Below are 19,952 nucleotides of genomic sequence, written 5' to 3'. Positions count from 1 at the left end.
TTTGGTCGCTGTTGTTCTGTGGAACATATAACAATATCATGGCAACGTTGCCAGTATAATGAGCCATTCATTATAACAGCAGCGCTATCCCCGTTACTACCCAGGAAGTAGCTGCTTTATATGACAATAAATCAGACGGTACTTGTGGATTATCACGGCTCCCATCGCATGCCAAATATAGTGGCATGCGATGCGATTCGATTTCTACCGATTTTTGCAGTTTTTGTCAAAATCGCATGCGATTTGATCGCATGCGATTGCATACGATTTTTCACTGAAAAGCATCCAAATGCATTGGAATTAGTATGAAACATGTTCAATGGCCCCCAAATGGCATTTTTGAGGCTGTACCACCCCCACTATCAACGCGAACCCGAAGCGTGGCGAGCGCACCGAGCCTGCGAGGGGCGGCAGTACCCGTCCTACGACCTTTTCATACCCCCACTATCCACGTCGGCGTGGAGTTGAGAATAGAAAGTGTGGCGAGCGCAGCGAGCCACCGAGCCCGAAGCGTGGCGAGCGCACGCGGACACCTGTGAAGCCCGTGAGGGGACGCGGATACCTGTGAAGCCCGTGAGGGGACGCGGATACCTGTGAAGGTATCCGCGTCCCCTCGCTGGGTTTGGTGGCTCGCTGCGCTCGCCACACTTTCTATTCTCAACTCCACGCCGACGTGGATAGTGGGGGTATGAAAAGGTCGTAGGACGCAAACCGCTGCGCTCGCCACGCTTCGGGTTCGCGTTGATAGTGGGGGTGGTACAGCCTCAAAAATGCCATTTGAGGGCCATTAAACATGTTTCATACTAATTCCAATGCATTTGGATTCTTTTCAGTGAAAAATCGTATGCGATCGCATGCGATCAAATCGCATGTGATGCGATGCAATGCGATTTTTTTGCATACGATGGCCATCGTGGGAGCCGTGATAATCCACAAGTACCAATCAGACAGTAATGTATATAACTAAAGTATAACGTATATACATTTACAAGACACAATAATGGCTGCAGTTCCGACAATTTGCAGTTTATGAGGGAGAAGATCACCCAACAAACAAAAGTGATGTGTAATGTAACCTCTGACCTCTGACTGTAAGGGGATGTCTGATTGGTCAGGCACCACACTGAATATAAGCACCTTGGGCAATAGGGGGAAAACAGGCCACTAGTAGATTAAATGGTACCTAAATTGTTCTAATGCACATACCTGGTGCTCTAAGATTATTATATGATATATATATTATTATATACAATTATAAGGGCAGGGCACGCTGTATTGTTTGCCAGTGAAGAACCAGCGTTGCATCACATCCAGGACAACAGAACTGACATGTTACACTGGCCTCGTGCTTCTACCCACCCAGACCAGTCTGCCCAGTATATAATGTACAGTCTTCCTAACTCTGTATTCTTATGAAGTCATAGCTGGTCAATCTGTGGTTAATACCAGACAGCTGATGCCCGGGGTATGGGTCATTCGGTCGACCCAATTTAGATTGACATGGATTGGGTTGACCACTGAAGGTCGGCAGGCCTTAGGCCGACACCTGATCGACATGGCTAAGGTCAACACGGTTGGAAGGTCGACGCAAGGTCAACAGGGTGGCAAGTTCGACAGTCAAAAGGTCAACATGAGCTTTACATTTTTTTTGGCCAGAATGTCGACATAGTCGACATGGACACAATGTACCACATCCCCTTACTGTGCTCTTTCCTGCGCTTCCTTTACACCCTTGAAATATTGCCAATTATCCCCCCGAAAAAAGACAAACTCAAGCTAAATACAGACCTCAATAAATGTATCTAGGCAGACAAGGGGCCGAGAATCTCTTAATTTAAAATGCATCAAAACAAGGGAACTGGGTGGAGTTAATCTCCCATGACTTAAGACATAGGGGGTTATTCTGATTCACTCGGAAAGGCACAAATACTCTCTAATGGACGAAACCATATGCACTGCAGGTGGGACTGATGTAACATGTGCAGAGAGAGTTAGATTTGGGTGGGGGGGGGAGTGTACTTTAAACTGATATCTATATTGCAGTGTAAAAATAAAGCAAACAGTATTTACCCTGCACAGAAACAATAAAACACCCAAATCTAACTCTCTCTGCTCATGTTACATCAGCCCCACCTGCAGTGCATATGGTTTTGACCATTAGAGAGTGATTGTACCTTTCCGAGTGAATCAGCATAACCCCCTAAATGCTATAGAGACAATTGTAGAATAGCTATTGACTGGATCTCCAGTGGGGATGTATTTACAAACACAGCGGCAGAACAGGGCTTTATTACACCTGATATGTCTGTTTTACACACTTCTACACCTCTTCCCTGAATCCGTCAAAGACAATGTTTTATTAAACACAATGTGCATGGCATGGTGGATGGCCCGTGCTAGTATTAAGGCACTTAAATACTCCTCCATATTTCTCCCATTGTGGGGTAGCACCAATTTCCCCCCAAAACACAGTCCAACATTTTCAAGACGTGGTTTTCAGTTGGACTCAGTTGTGTAGCTCATTTGTTAGCAATTGATTCTCTGATCATATTCACACATTCACAATTAAAGTAAAAATTAGCCTTTTTAATTTCCGATGCGGTGTTCCAAAATGTCCAAATTAGCGGTATGCATGCTGGATAAGATGATACTCTTTCCACTAGTTAATATGTTTTTAACCTCTGACATCTGTAACCAATGCCGCTCCTTGCTTAAGACCGACTCTACCACCATTAGTCTATTGAAAGGGGGCAGAATTCCCAGAACTCACCATGAAGTCTATACCAATGCGGTTTCACCAATATTTAAATAAAGGTTTGGCCTCAGCCTCCTATGTGGAAATTAATTTACATTTTACATAGATCCTACTACACCCCCAAACTAAATTTCTTAATAGGAGATGTCCAGGATTACAAATGTTGAGGATTATGTTAACAATGTTTTGGGAATAGATTTTGTGATTTCTAAATCTTGGGCGTTTTGGGGCGTTTATTCCCAGTTTGATCGAAGACGACTGTCCCATGGTACTCATCAATTGTTCATCAAATTAGCAGCGACCACTGAGAAAACTACTTTGGGACAGTGGATCTCCCCTGACCCCTTGTCTGTGGCTTTACTTCACCCAAGGATTTCACATCTTTTCATTAGGGATTGGACGGAGACGTTCTCACAGAAAGAAGAACTGATGGGGAAATGATTTGATGTATGGCTGCCTTATGCCCTTACACTGTCGCATAAAGAAAAATAACCAAGCACAGGCTTATTGTACATATGTAGGATAAACATTCAATTGTATATGATCATTGGTGTAGATGGTGTAGGTATAATGAGGGTGTTTTCTTCTATAGACATTAACATATTATAACAAAACACTTATTACAGAGCACAAGTTGTAAGGGAACACTTATTATTTACAAAGGTGTCGTATTTTTGAGATTCATGTTTTCTATGTTGAATGGAGTAGTATTCGTATTTGGCTGCTGTATACAATAGGCTTCAGTGTAAAAAGATAGAAGAAAAAAAGTTGCTGGGACTTGTGGTTCTCCAAATCACTGCATGCGGTGCAGGATTGCTGGGACGCATAGTTCCACAACAACACATACTAGTTTTTTTCTATTTTTACACAATGGCTATCAGCCCGGTTCCCACCGCACATGGGCATCGGGGACAGCCCCAGGCTTCAGCACATGAAGGGTTAATCCTGGAGGGGGGGCGTTATTGGGTGGGGTCCCCACTCCCCCAGGGTTCCTGCCCGTGTTGACCGGTCAGAGGTATAATGCTTTGGCAGCGGGAGCTTATATAATAAGAGTCTGCCGGCAGTGGCATTGCCCTGCTGGCTGGTTGGGCCTGGTGCTCAGAGCCAGATTAAGGTCTAAATGGGCCTGGAGCTGAAAATGATCAAGGGCCTATTATGCGCAATAATAGGGGTTGCGGCCAGCACCTAATAATGTGGGGGACGTGACCAGTGCTCTGGTTGGGTGGTCTGCTCATGGGTGCATCTCTATTTGTGTAAATACTTTCAACTAATTATATATGCCCTGAAAAGGCAGGGGGGTGGCATAGGAAAAATGCAGGGAGATATATTGGTGGGTGCCCTCCAAAGGTGCACCCGCAGGATGCCGATGTCCTAAGATACTTGCGGGGTGAGGCGGCACTCCAGTCATAAAAAAATACTGAAAACCGAAACTTGGTAGACAATATGTCAGCACCTTTTATGTGGTAACCTAAGTTTACCACACCAGATACCCCTTATACAAATCATGCAACACAATAGTAACCCCTTATACTGTACTTGCTTCTTACACATTATGCCACATGGAATGAGACGAAGTTCACACCGATTGAGCAAAAATTCACACTATGGCACACAGATTGAGTCAAAATTCACGTTATGCCACACAGATTAAGGAAAAATTAATAATTTTGCCACATGAATTGAGCCAAAATACACACTAAAGCAGGCATTTCCAAACAGTGGCCCTCCAGCTGTTGTGAAACTACACGTTCCAGCAAGCCTTGACATAGTTTTAGCATTCCCTAATTGCAAAACTGTGGCAATGCATGATGGGACTTGTAGTTTCACAGCTGGAGGGCCATAGTTTGGACATGCCTGCACTATACCAAACAGATTGAGCAATAATGCACAATATGCTTCATAAACAGGGGCATTGCGGGCCAAAGGCACACATTAAAAATTTACACCATAATGCCCATTACATGTTAAGCCTCACACCATAATCTCCATTACGTATTATGCCAAACACCATAATGCCTATTAAAAATTATGCTACATAAGTGCTGCTTACCTACGTGCTAATTGCCAGGGGTTCCCGCATCATTGCCATGTGGCATTACATGCTCATTGCCAAGGGGGAATACATGCTCGCGGTAACTGGGGGACAGTCGCCGCCGGGCAGAAATGAGAGCCATTAACAGCCGGGCAGAGAGCAGAGAGCTGCCCGGCTGTATTCAGAGCACTGCATATCCCGGCTATTTGAAATAATACCCCTTTCATACCAGAAAATGCAAAGAATATGGTCCCAGGATCATGCAGGGACATTCTCGGACTGGCCCCTTTTACACCAGCCTAGTCCCTGCATTTTCTGGTGTGAGGGGGAGAGAAAACCACCCGCCCCCCTTTAAACAACTAGCTATATTTTCATAACCAACTGACCCATTTACATGTGGCCTTCTAATGATTTTGGTCCCGTGAAACTGGGCCGTTTGGTTCCAGAGAAATCTGTCCTCAAACAACATGAAATTACATTTCAGAAATGAAAAAAAAAATAGTTTTACCTGCAATATCTCTAGAACCAATGAACCCATATGGTCCAGGTATCAGATTGAAGGCCCAGCGATTTGGGTTCGACTGAGATCAACCTCGAGTTTCTGTGATGCTGTAGGGGGAACTGGCAGCCGTTGGAACTGGGTGGAGGTCGGAATTAGCGGGTCCCATGTTATCCTATGGGGAAAACATTCCAGGTTTGCCTGGTGGTATCTCCGGTTCCCGGGGGGCTAGCGACGCGGGGCTGGTCTCGTTGGAAAGCCCTGACCCTCAGCTACAAAATGGGCCTATTTGGAGAGTGGGCCTGGAGCTATAGCTCCATCAGGCCCATTGTTAATCCGGCTCTGCTGGTGCTGGTTCTCAAAATAGGGGGGACCCTTCCCTCATTTTGCCCCGCCGTATTTTGGGAACCAGGACTGGCCCTTGAGCCTGGTACTGGTTTCAGAAAATCAGGGGATCCCCTACTCGGTTTTCCCCTTTGCCGCTAGGGGGCGGGGGGGACCCCTCGCCGTTTTATTTATTTATTCTATTTTTTTACACTGAGGTCTGCATGGATCTGACAGATTCGTGCAGGCTTCTGCCAAATACACCTGGAGAATGAGTTTTATTTTCCAGGCGTCTTTTCGTGGCAATTACCGGCTGTATATTGCATACGACTGGTTAGTAAATTAGGAATCACCATTCTACTGAATGGTGATTCCTACTCGCATTTATTGTTCATGAATACCAATGTGCCATGAATACGAATTGATGTATTTTCGGCATAGTAAATGCGTGTCAGACTGAGATAGAAAGGGCCCACCAGGGGAGCCAGCATGTGATGTCATAATGCGGTGGGTGGGTCTGGTATGTGACATCATAGTGTGACGGATGTCATGATGTCAGCACGGCTCCTCTGGGACATTGGGGAGAACATTACCACCGCTTCTCTGCATATAAAAACAGGGGGCTATAGATTTCCAAGAGCAGCCCAGCATCTCAAAGAGTGACGCAATCTAGGGTTCCATGTGGCTCCGCCCCTTTTCCCAAGGTTCCACCCCCTTAATGCCTGTGCAAACAGCAATGTCTTCTGTTATAAGCGGCACCCCGCTCTCACATTGTGCCCCCACCCTCCCATTTCTAGATGAAAGGTGGAGGCGGGGCTTTGGTTGTACCTTACCTACTTTCCTGGAATACATTTCCAGGGGGAAACTTTTGGTGTTCCCCTTATCATGCAATATAAAGCTACGATTTGTCATTGCTGCCCCCTTCCTCTCTAGGCCCAGGGGCCGCCGTGCCCCCTGCGGTAGTTCTGCCACTGGTGAGACCACTCATTTTTAAAAAGACAGAACACAAATTATTAATGCTCAAGATCCCAAATCATGGCATGGGTTCTTAACTATTTCCTGAGTTGTAATGCAAATACAGCATATCAATAGCTGGCCCTGGCCAGTCTAGTGCCCTAAGCAAGGCTGAGGATGGCCCATAACAGACATTGAGATGGACTACCGTGCCTGACTGGCTTCCCTTACCTGGCGCAGTGAAGCCAAACGAATGTGCCAATATGGCCTCTGCCCAAGCCCTACTTATAACATTGTACAGGGCTGCTTCAATTTAAACATGTCCAGTGAGCTTCAAAATGTATGTGTCATATCCGCCTCTCTCTCTCTCTCTCTCTCTCTCTCTCTCTCTCTCTCTCTCTCTCTCTCGTCTGAGGTGGGCAAGATTTGATAACTAAGCACACATCCTCATGGCCTACACTCAGGCAGGTAAGCATATCCCCTGCGCACTTTGTCCTGAGCTCTCCCCGTAGTACCGGAGTCTCTTGCACACTGCAGACCAGTAGGAAGCTATGGTGACCTGATAATACTGTAACTCCTTATACTGGGAACACAGAGCGTAACTACAGCGTTAGCACAACAAAGGAAATGATGCGTCTTTGTTCCCGGCCTAAGCTGGAAATTATTGTACGGGCAATGGTCCAATACAGACACTTGGGATGTTTGCTAAAGAGGCATGGGCACAGGTTCTCAGCACATACCGGTGCCAGGAGAGGAGGAGCTGACAGCAATGTATCCGGTCAGGGAGACAGCAATGCAACATCTATAATGTCTACACAATATTATCGACATTAGAATGTCATCATGGTTGATACTGTTGACAGGCACTGTGTTAACATCCTCCAAACAATGTCAACGGTTAGGGTTAGGTGCTGCAGGGAGAGTTAGGGTTAGGTGCTGCAGGGAGAGTTAGGGTTAGGCTGTAAGGGGGAGAGTTAGGGTTAGGTGCTGCAGGGAGAGTAAGGATTAGGTGCTGCAGGGATAGTTAGGGTTAGGTGCTACAGGGAGAGTTAGGGTTAGGCTGTAAAGGGGAGAATTAGGGTTAGGTACTGCAAGGAGAGATAGGGTTAGGCTGTAAGGGGAAAGTTAGGGTTATGTGCTGCAGGGAGAGTAAGGGACAGGCTGTAATATAGAGAGTTAGGGTTATGTGCTGCAGTGAGAGTTAAGGTTAGGCTGTAAGGGGGAGAGTTAGGGTTAAGTGCTGCAGGGAGAGTTAGGGTTGGGCTACCAGCGGGAGAAGGTAAGACTAGTAAGATTGGTTCCTGCGGCAATAGTACATGGCGCGGCAGACACTGTATGGCCAGGGCCGGTACACTTTTACTTCTGGGGCTCCTCCTGCCCCTTAACCCATTTTCCCCTCTGCTGTCATTGATATATATATATATATATATATGCCACATATTATGCCACTGCCACACTGCAGTGCCTACACATTATGCCACGCTTCAGCACGCCCTCCCTACACACACACACACACTGCAGAAACCTAAATCACGCTATATGCTAGTGCCCTCACTTATACCCCTTTCACATCTGGGTCGAGGTGCGGTGTGTGAAAGAACCACACCTAATAACCCAGCAATTCGACCCAGGATATAAGGGTTAAACATGGGTCACCCTGTGTATAATGGGCAACCCAGGTTTAATGTGAAAGGATTGGACCCGGGTCGGAATGGGATCAATATCCCGGGTCCGTCTCAGCATTGCGATGTGAAAGCAGTAATAGTGGCACAGGGTAGTCACAGCATAAAGCCACAGCATCATGCAGAGCATCAGTCACAGCCTCAGTGTGTCACTCCCACAATGCTGCTGCTGTGCTGCGGATCTCCACGGGTCAGAGGCTCCTCCAATCACAGCTCAGGACATGATCCTCTGACTCTTCGGCACAGCTTAATGAGCGTAATTAGTATTACCCAATAGTCCATTGTCCCAGCTGGACCCCATTGCCTGCCTGAAGTCTCGGAGCCCTTTGAACTGTGGTGCCTGGGATGGCTGTCCCACGTGCCCTCCACTGTCGCCAGGCCTACGTATGGCAGACCAGTAAGGGTGCCTGCATTTGCCTAGCCACCCCAAGTTACCTTCCAGGAGCAGACAATGAAATTGCCTCTCTCTGTGTCCATATTCGGTCGGTGTGCACCAGTGGCAAACATAAGCATGCATGTGTGAGACTGGGACATAAGCACAGACTTAATACATTGGCCACTTGTGCCACGGACTGTGCGGCCACCTCTGAATCAGACCCAGAATGTGATACAGAAAAGGTACAAGGTCGCTACTGCACGTATTCAAAATGACGCTGCAAGAGAGGCAATGCATCCTACTGTATACAATAACCTTTCCTACCTCATATGTATTGTTGGGAACCCTGTGAGTGCCCAGTGAATTTGTCAAAATAGGTGTGAAAATTGCCAAGCAAACATTTGTATTTATCTTAATGACCGGTAATGTTACCTTATATAAGAAATATAGGGTGACATTCTATGGGATGAGATGTGTGTTTTTTGGCGATTATTAGTAAAAAAAATTGGCGACATCGCATTTTTCCTTGAAATCGCATATTTAATAGGATGCGCTAAGGGCCGGATATCCCATATTATGTGCAATAACTCATGCGGACTGAAAGTGTGGTAAAAAAAAAATCGCACTTTTATCGCATCCAGATGTTTTCGTACAGAAAAGAATACAAATGGCTTATTTAATGGGATGCGTTTTCGTAAATCGCACTTTTAAGGTGTCTAATAATCGCACTTTTTTCAGACCAGATTCTGTTGGGCGATTTGGCCCAGAACTCACTTTGGTCAAGTGCACAAATGGTTAATTTCAACACAGGTGCCCTCAATTTCACTCAGAAACACCCCTACATATACCCCAACATCATTAAGGACACCTGTGAGGGTTTGAGACATGGAGATTTTGCAGAGTGGTTTGGAGTTGCTGATTTGTCATGTGGCCCATTTAGAGGAGCTGCGCAGGAGGGAGGAAGTCTTGTAAATCGCACTCCGGTTGGTCCAAAACTCACACATGACCGGCGGAAGAAATCGCACTTGTATGTGTCATAAAATCGCACCACTTCGCCGCAAATCGCACTACATCGCACTTTTCAGCCTCCAAAGCGCATTCCATTAAATATGCGATTTATTACTAAAAAATGCGATTTCAGAAAGTGCGAAGAGCGGCGATGTGGAGCGAGATAAAAAAAATGCGCTTTTATCTCATACCATAGAATGTCACCCATAATCTTATTTTACCCAACCTTTTTGACTTGATTGTATATAACAAATGTGAGCGACGCTGGGATTTTAAGTGGATATTTTGAATATCTCTCACAGAGCTGTTGCTTCTCAAATGGTTAATTCCTGATACTCACAACTTCCACTTCTGTAACTCCACCATTGGGATGCATAGACAATGAGAGGCAGCTATCAAAGACCTCTTATCATTTGGTTTCAGCCAATGGAATAAATCATTCAAACTGTGGTAGTCTTACAGCAAAACTCTGCAGGAGAGGCGTCTGCCTCTTGGTAAATATGATAATGACTGATGTCATAAGCCTTTCATTGTACAGCTAAGACACACCAAGCACACCCATCTACACATGTCCAGTTCCTCATGGGACGGTCTCACCGAAGCAGGGACTGGAGGAAACTCCACCCACCCCAGTCAGAGTTGAGCATGCTGGGTACATTCTCCTCTCATAGGTTAATGTGGCTGACTGGCACCAGTCTCAGTACCTGGCTGCACCCATTGCTGCTCCCTGTGCGCTGTTGAGTTACAATGCATTCAGTAATTAATGACATTTCTCTAACAATAGGACTCATGACCCAGGCTGGCTCGCCAGGACACAGGCAAGGTCACAAACAATGAAGCCAAAATAGTATTGCAGTAGTGACGTAACATCGTCTTCATACAACATTGTATTAGGGTTGAATGCATGATTCTACTATACTGTACAAGGTCAGGCATACTTTGTTTCTTAAGCGAGGCTCATCAAAGCTGGGTTTACTAGCTGTAGGCATGCTGGAACTTCTAGTTCTACAGCAGCAGAGGAAAAAGGGATTTGGCTGAATCTGATGAAAATGTACGGTTATGTGCGGCCACTTCCAGGGTCCGGGTCAGTGAGAGACACTGATAAAGCTTTGGTCGTAAGCGTCAAATGTTCTACTTCTGCACATGCATTCTGAACAGGGCCGCCGACAGGGGGGTGCCAGGGGTACAACTGTTCTGGGCCCCCAGCCTCTGGAGGGCCCGGGCAGCTGCCCACAGTGGCATGGCACCACCACCACCACACCCCGCACCAATGCCCCCCCCCCCCCGGCGCCGGCGGCCAGGCTCGCACAATACACAGTGCAGCCTGCAGAGCGCAGAGCCTAGGATACAGAGGGGCTCGGCGCTCTGCAGGCTGCACTGTGCAGTGAGTGCTCCGAGTCCCGGGAGAAGATGCTGCTGCGCTGCATACACCACCGCTGGTAATTGGGGTGGGGGAGGCGGGTTGCCGGCGTGGACGAGGGTGGGTGCCGGCGCACGTGAGGGGGGGGGTGCCGCTGGGGGCCCGGGCTGAAGGTCAGTCCCGGGCCCCAACATTACTAGTGGCGGCCCTGATCCTGAAATGTCCTGTGCATGCCCCCTAATGGTTTCCACCAGGAGAAGGGAGGGGGGATGGGTGTGGGTTACAGCCGCAGGCTTTTTATGGGCATGTCAGGAAATATGTTGAAAGATGTAGTTCCACATGGATATATATATACTACATGGATATATACTACATGGATATATATATATATATATACACACACTACATGGATATACACACTACATGGATATACACACTACATGGATATACACACTACATGGATATACACACTACATGGATATACACACTACATGGATATACACACTACATGGATATACACACTACATGGATATACACACTACATGGATATACACACTACATGGATATATACACTACATGGATATATACACTACATGGATATATACACTACATGGATATACACTACATGGATATATACACTACATGGATATACACTACATGGATATACACTACATGGATATACACTACATGGATATATACACTACATGGATATATACACTACATGGATATATACACTACATGGATATATACACTACATGGATATACACTACATGGATATACACTACATGGATATACACTACATGGATATACACTACATGGATATACACTACATGGATATATACACTACATGGATATATACTACATGGATATATACACTACATGGATATATACTACATGGATATATACTACATGGATATACACTACATGGATATATACTACATGGATATATACTACATGGATATATACTACATGGATATACACTACATGGATATACACTACATGGATATATATACTACATGGATATATACTACACTATGGGGGTTATTCTGGTTGATTCGCTCAGATGCAAATTCACACCCAGTGTAAAAGTCATTAGATGGTGAGCCTGTTACAGCGGGGTATGGACATACTCACACCGCTGCGCATGGTTGTGTAGCCGTACAGATCTATTCGCACAGGGTGCACATAAGGATAGGATTTCACTCTAGCGGGGCAGTCACTTACATAGCTGAACACTGGCTGTGCGAATTCACAGCCATAAGCAGCCACTATCTTGTCTCCTCCCCTTGAATGGGCTTTGGATGGCCCACTCACACCACACAGCAGGCTCTCACCATTGCAGAGTCACACCACACAGCAGGCTCTCACCATTGCAGAGTCACACCACACAGTAGGCTCTCACCATTGCAGAGTCACACCACACAGCAGGCTCTCACCATTGCAGAGTCACACCACACAGCAGGCTCTCACCATTGCAGAGTCACACCACACAGCAGGCTCTCACCATTGCAGAGTCACACTCACAGCAGGCTCTCACCATTGCAGAGTCACACTCACAGCAGGCTCTCACCATTGCAGAGTCACACTCACAGCAGGCTCTTACCATTGCAGTATCATCCCAAACAGCAGGCTCTCATCATTGCAGAGTCACACTCACAGCAGGCTCTCACCATTGCAGAGTCACACCACACAGCAGGCTCTCACCATTGCAGAGTCACACCACACAGCAGGCTCTCACCATTGCAGAGTCACACCACACAGCAGGCTCTCACCATTGCAGAGTCACACCACACAGCAGGCTCTCACCATTGCAGAGTCACACTCACAGCAGGCTCTCACCATTGCAGAGTCACACTCACAGCAGGCTCTCACCATTGCAGAGTCACACTCACAGCAGGCTCTCACCATTGCAGAGTCACACTCACAGCAGGCTCTTACCATTGCAGTATCATCCCAAACAGCAGGCTCTCACCATTGCAGAGTCACACTCACAGCAGGCTCTCACCATTGCAGAGTCACACCACACAGCAGGCTCTCACCATTGCAGAGTCACACCACACAGCAGGCTCTCACCATTGCAGAGTCACACCACACAGCAGGTTCTCACCATTGCAGAGTCACACTCACAGCAGGCTCTCACCATTGCAGAGTCACACTCACAGCAGGCTCTCACCATTGCAGAGTCACACTCACAGCAGGCTCTCACCATTGCAGAGTCACACTCACAGCAGGCTCTCACCATTGCAGAGTCACACTCACAGCAGGCTCTCACCATTGCAGAGTCACACCAAACAGCAGGCTCTCACCATTGCAGAGTCACACCAAACAGCAGGCTCTCACCATTGCAGAGTCACACTCACAGCAGGCTCTCACCATTGCAGAGTCACACTCACAGCAGGCTCTCACCATTGCAGAGTCACACTCACAGCAGGCTCTTACCATTGCAGAGTCACACTCACAGCAGGCTCTTACCATTGCAGAGTCACACCACACAGCAGGCTCTCACCATTGCAGAGTCACACCACACAGCAGGCTCTCACCATTGCAGAGTCACACCACACAGCAGGCTCTCACCATTGCAGAGTCACACCACACAGCAGGCTCTCACCATTGCAGAGTCACACCACACAGCAGGCTCTCACCATTGCAGAGTCACACCACACAGCAGGCTCTCACCATTGCAGAGTCACACTCACAGCAGGCTCTCACCATTGCAGAGTCACACTCACAGCAGGCTCTCACCATTGCAGAGTCACACTCACAGCAGGCTCTTACCATTGCAGTATCATCCCAAACAGCAGGCTCTCACCATTGCAGAGTCACACTCACAGCAGGCTCTCACCATTGCAGAGTCACACCACACAGCAGGCTCTCACCATTGCAGAGTCACACCACACAGCAGGCTCTCACCATTGCAGAGTCACACCACACAGCAGGTTCTCACCATTGCAGAGTCACACTCACAGCAGGCTCTCACCATTGCAGAGTCACACTCACAGCAGGCTCTCACCATTGCAGAGTCACACTCACAGCAGGCTCTCACCATTGCAGAGTCACACTCACAGCAGGCTCTCACCATTGCAGAGTCACACTCACAGCAGGCTCTCACCATTGCAGAGTCACACCAAACAGCAGGCTCTCACCATTGCAGAGTCACACCAAACAGCAGGCTCTCACCATTGCAGAGTCACACTCACAGCAGGCTCTCACCATTGCAGAGTCACACTCACAGCAGGCTCTCACCATTGCAGAGTCACACTCACAGCAGGCTCTTACCATTGCAGAGTCACACTCACAGCAGGCTCTTACCATTGCAGAGTCACACTCACAGCAGGCTCTTACCATTGCAGAGTCACACCAAACAGCAGGCTCTCACCATTGTAGTCACACTGAACACAAGGGCTACAAGTGTCACACTAAAGCTGGGTACAAATACGCCTCCAGTCCAAACATTTTTCATTTTAAATTCGGGACCAGCCTAGAAGGGTGCGGAGCTACGGATGGACGTGACCTCAGATAGAGGAGGCGCCAGGACCCCTGTTTTTATCATTTTTCAGAGGCGTGCCTGCATCAGCAAATCATAACGTATCCCTGCATGAGGCAATATGTTTGTGTGCAGCAATTAATATAGAGTCTATAGATACATTCTGTGCACTTTCAATGTGTTTCTCTTAGTAATATATCAATATGACCATTGCATACCTATTTTACAGCAAGTGGAAGGGAGCAGTGGAGCGAATTCTGTAACACAATCCTCCTACACCTGAAATAGCAACATTGCACCACGTGTTGCAGTAATAGCTTTATACCACCAGAGGGCAGTGCTTCCCATGATACTGAAGCAACATTAAATTCCCTGTTTCTGAAAATGTACAAAGGGCCTGATTAAAAGATACAGAGGTAGCTGTGCTCATCGTCACAGTAATTTTGACCGCTCGTGCTCACTTGTCGCCCCAAAAATGCACCCATGGCACGGAATCGCCACACTGCGATATCGCCGCTCAATGTGTTTCTATGAGCTGCTCGAGCAAATTAGACACACACGTGGTGACGGGATTGCGACAATCACCATGGGAGTCGCTTGTGTTGATTGGCATGGCAACAATGAGTGTGGCTAGATCTTCACATGCGCAGCCGGGCTGTGATGTCACTCTTATTGCCCCGTATGCCGCAGCATGATTGACAAGGAGGTACTTGTGTATTATCACGGCGCCCCCATTTCCATCGCATGCCATTGTACAACCAAAAAAATCGTGTCGCATCGCATGCCATATGATCGGATGCGATGCGATGAGACGCGATTATACCCGATTTTAAATTGTACACGCACCCAGACCCGATTTTACATTGTACACCCACCCTGATGGGTACTGACAATGTTAAATGCCCCCCCATTGTTAACGCCACCCCACTATCAACTCCAACCCGAAGCGTGGCGAGCGCAGCGAGCCCGCGAGGGGCGGCGGGTCGCGTCCTCCGACCTTTTCATACCCCCACTTTCCACATCAGCGTGGAGTTGATTTTATATAGTGTGGCGAGCGCAGCGAGCCACCGAGCACGAAGCGTGGCGAGGGGAAGCGCATTACTTCACAAGTATTACGCGTCCCCTCGCGGGGCTTTCTGCGCTCGCCACACTATATGAAATCAACTACTTGCTGCGCTCGCCACGCTTCGGGTTGGCGTTGATAGTGTGGTGGCGTTAACAATGGGGGGGGGGCATTTAACATACTTATGACCCATCAGGGTGGCGATACAATTAAAAATCGGGTCTGCCTGGGCATTTAACATTGAAATCGTGTCGCATCGCATGCCATTATAGTGGCATGCGATGTGACGTGATATTAAAATTGTACACTCTTCCCGGGAAAAGCCTCAAATCGGTCCCATTGCATACCTTAATTAGTGGTATACGATGCGACGCGACGGGCGCCGTGATACTACACAAGTACTGACAAGGATGTTACTTTGATGTCCGATGGTCAGACAGATGATCCGATGGTGCGTCTTTATTTCCACCCAATCTGTAATCAGGCCCATAGCGCCTCATCTCCTGCGTATAGGGAACCTGTTGCGGATCACTGATCTGTCAGGGGCAGTGATTGGGGGAAGCATCACCCGTTTGGCGCCTGTCAGGGTGTTATTCCTCTCACGTACCACAGCAGAACATGCAACAGCGCATTCCTAGATATCTTATTTTTGTGTGAAAGTCCATTTTTAACTGACTAGCTCTGAAAGGAATGTAAATGGGTGAATGAAATAAATGACTCATTACATTATTCTAAGAAGTCCCAGCAACCTTTGCTCTCACCAATTAGCCACTTGCAATCTCCTGCTGTGCTAACCGTCCTGCCCTAAACTAACTTATTTTATGACTTGTCCGCCATATTCACGGCAGGGAAGCACAACTTTCCTTCAATAAATCATTATGGCATCTTAACCCCTGCCAGTGGTAAAACTGTTACTGCCTGGTGGTTAAGATGCTATTGTCATAGGTAACCGCTATTGGGAATTTGGTATGTAACGTTATCACCTGGGTCCAGGCCCCCTAAGTCTCTGGGCCCCATAGCATTGGCACACCGTGCACCCACTATAGTTACGTCCATGTGTACAGCTGTACATCTGCATGTATAGTGTGCGGACTTAGATGCCCACATTGAGCACCTTTAGATGTTCATATACAGCTTGGTGGGACTTAAGATGCGGCAATCGGTCACACCATGGCAAGTTGCCGCGTCTGTGTGCGTCTGAATAGCCAGCTCCCAGTCACCACCTAGGAACGCCCCGTCACATTACCGGTCACATCTGAGGCCATATATCATAATTTCACAAATATCATAGATTGACTCCATACATCAAGACATTGTATCGCCCAAGAACGCCAGCCACCAGCCACCTCCTATCCCTTACCACCCCTCGCCTGCACTCTCACCAACTCGGACATCTTTCTCCTATGTATCTGGTGAGTTATTGCCCTCATCCATTCCTCTCATATCACCACCTCCCCACTTGATCTTATCCCCTCCCACCTCCTCCGCTACCTCTCTCCTTCTGCCTGTTCCCATCTTACCCACCTTCTCAATCTCTTCCTCTCATCCTGCACTGTCCCCTTTGCCGTCAAGCATGCTCTTGTCTCCCCTGTTCTTAAAAACCTACCCTTGATCCTAACACCCTCTCCAACTACCGCCCTATCTCTCTTTTTACCTCCAAACTCCTTGAGCATATTGTCTAACAACCGCCTCACTGACTTTCTCTCCTCCCACTCTCTGCTTGACCCAATCCAATCTGGCTTCCATTCTCTCCACTCCACTGAAACTGCCCTAACTAAAGTCTGCAATGACCTTCATGCTGCCAAATCTAAGGGCCACTACTCTCTGCTTATTCTTCTTGACCTCTCTGCTGCTTTAGACAATGTGGACCACCCTCTCCTTCTCCGAATCCTTCACTCCCTTGGTCTGCGTGATACTGCTCTCTCCTGGCAGTCCTCCTACCTCTCTGATCGTTCCTTCTCTGTCTTATCTCATGACACTACCCCCCCCATCTTCCACTAGCTGTTGGTGCCCCACAAGGTTCTGTTCTTGGTCCTCTCCTTTTCTCTCTATACATCCTCATTAGCTGCGCTCATTAGTTCTTTTGCCTTCCAATATAATCTCTATGCTGCTAATACTCAAATCTACCTTTCCTCCCCTGACCTTTCCCCGCTCTCCTCACTCGAATCTCCAACTGTCTCTCTGCTATCTCTTCCTGGATGTCCCAGCGCTTTCTCAAACTTAACATGTCCAAGACGGAGATGATCATCTTCCCACCCTCCCGCACAGCCTCACATCCCACAATCTCATTATCTATTGTTGGCACGACTATCACCTCTAGCCAGTGGTGTATGGTGCAGCCAGCGCACCCGGAGCAGGCCCATGTCACAGCGCTCCCCTCACTCCCCCCCCCTCCCCACTCTCCCCCCATGTAATGGCTGAAGTGAACTCCTCACTGTGCAGCCAACAGCCCGCTGTTACTTGGAGGAGGGGGGTTCCCTTTCATTGTATTCTGTCGGCCAGCCGAAGTCGGAGGTGCGCAACAGACATGCAGGCGGGCGGCGGTGAGCAGCAATGACTCACTGCAAGCTCTCCCTGGCCGGCACAAACACGCGACGGCACACAGGACACAGCGGGGGGGGGGGGCGCTCTGCTAACCTTTGGCACCCGGAGCACGAGCACCACCCTAGCTACACATCTGCCTCTAGCCCCCAAGTACTAGTATTTGTCTCTCCTACACCACTAGGGTGGGTGCCGGATGGGGGGGCTGCCTACTCTTCTGAGACAGTAAGCAAGTATGCTGCGACCTTGATTTACTACTGAAACTTTATAACTGGACCAATCAAATGTTAGTCAGTTCACCAATTAAAATGAGTCAGTGTTACTATAGAAAGTATGACAGATTATATAAGAATTTATACTGGCTTAATAAACACCTCCCCGTTACCATTACGTCGCCTAGCAACTATCACTAAGGATGTATTGTACTGCCACACAGGTCATCCTGGGATACTGCCAACACTGACGCAGGGTTCCAGTGTGCGCTGTAAGGCCCTGGCACTGTGGGCAGCGGATGCAGTGCGCAATTTCAGGTATGATCTTGATACTGACGTTACTGTAAGCAGCGGGTATGGGGCATAGAGGGCTTTCACACGAGCCCAAAATATCATATTGGAAACGTCTGATACATTTGGGTGCATACCATGACACTCCCACGAGTTTCACAGAAATAGGGGGATCACCCAGATCCCGGACAGAGACGCAAATAATGTGTAAATCGTTTCTGTACACGCTCAGTACGCAGACTCTGGGTCCGTATTAGACCCATTCCGCCGGGGCCAAATTGGGCCCCATTTTTGATGGTCGGGGGGGGGGGGAGGGGGGACTACACAAGTGCAAATATGTATTTGCCAAAGCATTCACACTGTCAGGTGCGGGCTGGGGCGGCGGCAGGGGTGTGCCCAGCATTTAAGGGAGTCCCCATAAAAATGTTGGTCATTCCTCTGGGAATACAGGTGTCGATTCCTGTGTGGGGCGGGTGGGTGATGTCACATGACCTCAGCGCCCACCCCCAATTCAGAGGCCATTCGAAAAGTAAGTATTGACTAACTCTTCAGACCGAAGGCTGCAGAAATCATTTGGTGGGCGGAGACTATCGAATGATTTCTCCTCCGATCGGGCGCATCCGGGGGGATGTGTATACGTACATATCCCCTCGCATGCAAATGCAGGGATTCACATAGTGGGGGGGGGGGCATTCGGAGCAGCCTAGCGACCAGGTCTGAATCAGGCCCTCTGTGTGTGTGTGTGTGTGCGGAGACCTGTCCGCCCCAGAAGTGAGACCCCTGTGGGTGTGTGGAAATGGGATGCGGTCATTTGGTCTACAGCATGATGGTCGACAGTCATTAGGTCGACACCATTAGGTCGACATGGGTTTAGGATGACATGGGAAAAGGTTGACATGGGAAAAGGTCGAAAGGTCATTAGTTCGACAGGTCGTTAGTTCGACAGGTCATTAGTTCGGCAATGTCTAGGTCGATATTCAAAAGGTCGACATGGGGTTTTTCACTGTTTTATGAGCCGTCATGTGCCGACAGGCGGTATTTCATGTCCTACCATCCACTAGGGCGCGGTGGGAGAATAAAATAGTGTGCCGAGCGCAGCGAGGCACCGTGCCCCGACGCATCGCTCGCTGCGCTCGTGATGCGAGGAGGTGCGATGCACTTGAAACTGTGTCCATGTCGACTGTGTTGACATTAAGGTAAAAAAATTGTGAAAAAACCCATGTCGACATTTTGACTGTCGACATAGACATTGTCGAACTAATGACCTGTCGAACTAATGACCTTTCAACCAAGAACCATGTCGACCTTTTCCCATGTCGACCTAATGGTGTCGACCTAATGACTGTCGACCATCATGCTGTAGACCAAATG

The 19,952-nt window shown here is 48.0% G+C and overlaps 1 protein-coding gene across 2 annotated transcripts in view; it reads right to left on the bottom strand.

The window, feature by feature from the left end:
• Positions 1 to 19,952, bottom strand: part of CLIC5 (CLIC family member 5) — a 112,651-nt gene that overhangs the window by 69,883 nt on the left and 22,816 nt on the right. The window contains exon 1 of one of the 2 annotated variants that reach the window (XM_083178688.1): positions 14,696 to 14,796. The exons of the other annotated variant lie outside the window; for it this stretch is intronic. The gene's annotated coding sequence lies outside the window, so the exon portion shown is untranslated. Of the gene's footprint in view, positions 1 to 14,695; positions 14,797 to 19,952 lie in introns of those variants that run through there. 2 annotated transcript variants of the gene reach the window in all.

The sequence above is a fragment of the Crinia signifera genome, chromosome 3 (assembly GCF_055691185.1).
Source record: "Crinia signifera chromosome 3, ASM5569118v1, whole genome shotgun sequence".
Taxonomy (NCBI): domain Eukaryota; kingdom Metazoa; phylum Chordata; class Amphibia; order Anura; family Myobatrachidae; genus Crinia; species Crinia signifera.
The sequence above is the reverse complement of the archived record's forward strand: the minus strand, read 5'-3'. Positions and strand labels throughout refer to the sequence as shown.